General features: G+C 39.2%; 3 non-coding genes and 2 pseudogenes across 3 annotated transcripts; all 5 read left to right on the top strand.

Moving 5' to 3' along the window:
- The first annotated feature begins 210 nt into the window (after nt 1-210).
- LOC141653939 (5S ribosomal RNA) lies at nt 211-329 on the top strand. Its single transcript, XR_012547529.1, has one exon. It is a non-coding gene; the product is annotated as a 5S ribosomal RNA (ribosomal RNA).
- A 627-nt stretch (nt 330-956) lies between these two features.
- Nucleotides 957-1076, top strand: LOC141653995 (5S ribosomal RNA; annotated as a pseudogene).
- A 249-nt stretch (nt 1077-1325) lies between these two features.
- LOC141654213 (5S ribosomal RNA) lies at nt 1326-1444 on the top strand. The gene has a single exon (XR_012547777.1). It is a non-coding gene; the product is annotated as a 5S ribosomal RNA (ribosomal RNA).
- A 252-nt stretch (nt 1445-1696) lies between these two features.
- Nucleotides 1697-1815, top strand: LOC141654325 (5S ribosomal RNA). The gene has a single exon (XR_012547886.1). It is a non-coding gene; the product is annotated as a 5S ribosomal RNA (ribosomal RNA).
- Nucleotides 1816-2060: 245 nt separating this feature from the next.
- LOC141654552 (5S ribosomal RNA) lies at nt 2061-2178 on the top strand (annotated as a pseudogene).
- Nucleotides 2179-3278: the final 1100 nt, after the last annotated feature.

Below are 3278 nucleotides of genomic sequence, written 5' to 3'. Positions count from 1 at the left end.
TTACTCGATAGAGTACCCAACATCACATAAAACCGTAGTATTACAGGGGATGGAAGCGGAGTACCAATAGGACACTCCGGGAACAAGTTACAGCCGGTGGAAGACACGGAGGCGTGACGGAATATTGAGAGGACGATCGGAGCTCAACTTATGTTGAACAAATAAAGGCTAGATATGAGGTAATATAAGCAAATTTGAAATGAAGTGTATGGGTGTGATCATACCAGCACTAATGCCCCGGATCCCACCAGAACTCCGCAGTTAAGCGTGCTTGGGAGAGAGTAGTACTAGGATGGGTGACCTCATGAGAACGCCTCGTGTTGCACCCCTTTTTTCTAATTTTCGTATTTCCTTCAAATTTTTTCCCCATTATTTATTAACCGAAAAATTGCGTAGATCTCGTAGAAGTAATAAATTAGTAAAAAAAAATTCATCCCAATTGGACACTCCGGAAGCAAGTTACGACAGGTCGAAGACATAGAGGTGTTACATGATATTGAGAGGACGGCCTGAGCTCAGTTTATGTTGAACAAAGGCTAGATATGAGATAATATAAGCAAATTTGTGATGAAAGTGCATCGGTGCGATCATGCCAGCACTAATGCAACAGATCTCTTCAAAACTCCGCAGTTAAGCATTCTTGGGGGAGAGTATAGTACTTGGATAGGTGACTTCCTGTGAAGGCCTCGTGTTGTACCCCTTTTTCTAATTTTCGTTTTTCCTTCAATTTTTTTTCTCTTTTACCATTATTTATTAACCGAATAAAATGCATAGATATCGTCGAAATAATAAATTTGAAAAAACAACTTTTCCGAATCGGACACTCTGGGAGCAAGTTACGGACGCTCATAGACACAGAGGCGTGATGGGATATTGAGAGGACGACCGGAGCTCAGTTTATGTTGAACAAAGTATAGATATTAAGTAATACAAGCAAATTTGTGATGAAAGTGTATTGGTGCGATCATACGAGCACTAATGCACCGGATCCCATCAGAACTCTACAGTTATGCGTGTTTGGGTGAGAGTAGAACTAGGATGGATGACCTCCTGGAAAAGGCCTCGTGTTGCACCCCTTTTTTCTAATTTTCGTTTTTCCTTTAATTTTTTTCTCATTACTTATTAACCGAATAAATTGCGTAGATCTCGTCGAAATAAGAAATTTGAAAAAACAAATCCGTCCCAATAGGACACTCCAGGATCAAGTTACGGTCGGCCAAAGACACGAAGGCATGACGTGATATTGAAAGGACGACCGTCGCTCAGTTTATGTTGCACAAAGGCTAGATATGAGGTAATATAAGCAAATTTGTGATGAAGTATATGTGTGCGATCATACATGCACTAATACACCGGATCCCACCAGAACTCCGCAGTTAAGTGTGCTTGGGCGAGAGTAGTACTAGGATGGGTGACCTCTTGGAAAGGCCTCGTGTTGCACCCTTTTTTTCTAATTTTCGTTAATCCTTTAATTTTTTTTGCTTAGTATTTATTAACCAAATAAAATGCGTAGATATCATCGAAATAATAAATTTGAAAAAACAAAATTCGTCCCAATCAAACACTCTGGAGCAAGTTCCGGGCGATCAAAGACACGGAGGCCTGATGGTATATTAAGAGGATGATCGGAGCTTAGTATATGTTGAACAAAGGCTAGATATGAGGTAATATAAGTAAATTTGTGACGAAAGTGTGTGGGTGCATTCTTACCAACACCAATGCACCGGATCCCATCATAACTCCGCAGCTAAGCGTGTTTGGGCGAGAGTAGTAATAGGATGGGTGACCTCTTGGGAAGGCCTCGTGTTGCACTTCTTTTTTCTAATTTCATTTTTCTTTCAATTTTTTCTTATTATTTATTAACCGATTAAATTGCGTAGATCTCATCGAAATAATAAGTTTGAAAAAAATACGTCCCAATCGGACACTCCAGGAGCAAGTTACAGCTGGTCGAATAGACGGAGGCATGATTGGATATTAAGAGGACGACCGGAGCTCAGTTTATGTTGAACAATGGCTAGATATGTGGTAATATAAGCAAATTTGTGATGAAAGTGTATGGGTGCGATCATACCAGCACTAATGCACCAGATCCCATCAGAACTCCGCAGTTAAGCATGCTTGTGCGAGAGTTGTACTAGGATGGATAACTTCCTGAAAAGCCTCGTGTTGCACCCTTTTTTTAATAATATTCGTTATTCCTTTTAGTTTATTTTTAAAATTTGTTTCTTTTTTTTTTAACCGAATAAGTTGCGTAGATCTTGTCGAAATAATAAATTTGAAATATGTCCCAATCGGACACTCCAAGAGCAAGTTACGGCTCGTTGAAGAGACGGAGGCGTGACGAGATATTGAAAGGACGATCGGAGCTGAGTTTATGTTGAACAAAGGCTACATATGAGGTAATTGATGCGTGTTATTTATATGATGTTTTACATCCCATTTTACACGCATTTCAGAGCTCATTCTTGTAGTTTATGCTACATTTCTCCCTATTTCCGTCTACTTCCGTATTTTGTACATTAATGCAGAAATGTGGAGAATTCAACGGGAAATCAAGCCAAATCCGTCCCCGAGTAATCTGCATTGCAAATGACGTAAAGGAATTGCTTAAGGAACGAGCTTGGTGCGCAATTCAAGGCCCAAAAGACAAGTCCACGAGTTAAAAGAAGTCAAGTAGCAGCTCATCCAGTCGATCGACCGTTACCTTGATCGATCGACCAATGCTCGGTTCCGAAGCTACTGTTTTTGAGGAGCAGCGATCGATCGACCACCTTGTCGGTGATCGATCGACCAGATTGCTATTCCGCATTTAAATTAAAAGACCGTGAATCTTGAAGCCCGTGAAGTTTAGGTTTAGGAAATAAGGTGTTACGTTGATTGCTATATAACGTAACATAAACAATCAAGTTTGAGAAGGAGTTTTCTATCCAAGTTTTTATCACAATACAGTACTTTCAGTTTTAGTTTATTCAAGTAATTAGGGTTTGGAACATCGGTTAGCATTGGATTTTCTGTTCTTGTTCTTAATCTTTCCTCTGAATCTCGGTATTCTTTCTGCCCTAATTCCGTTTTATTGTTTTACTTTCTTTATTAGTATAGATTTGATAGTTAGTGTCCCGAAAACCAATTATCGTATTATCATTGTTGTTATTTACTTTAAGCATGAATTCAGTAATCGTTATTAGTTTTATTGTTGTTATTACTTTCATCATGAGTAGCTAATTCTATAGTGCTAGGATGTAGGCGATTTATGGCAGAGGCGGCATTAGATTAGA

This window comes from Silene latifolia, chromosome 4, assembly GCF_048544455.1.
Source record: "Silene latifolia isolate original U9 population chromosome 4, ASM4854445v1, whole genome shotgun sequence".
NCBI classification, from domain to species: Eukaryota; Viridiplantae; Streptophyta; class Magnoliopsida; order Caryophyllales; family Caryophyllaceae; genus Silene; species Silene latifolia.
The sequence above is the reverse complement of the archived record's forward strand: the minus strand, read 5'-3'. Positions and strand labels throughout refer to the sequence as shown.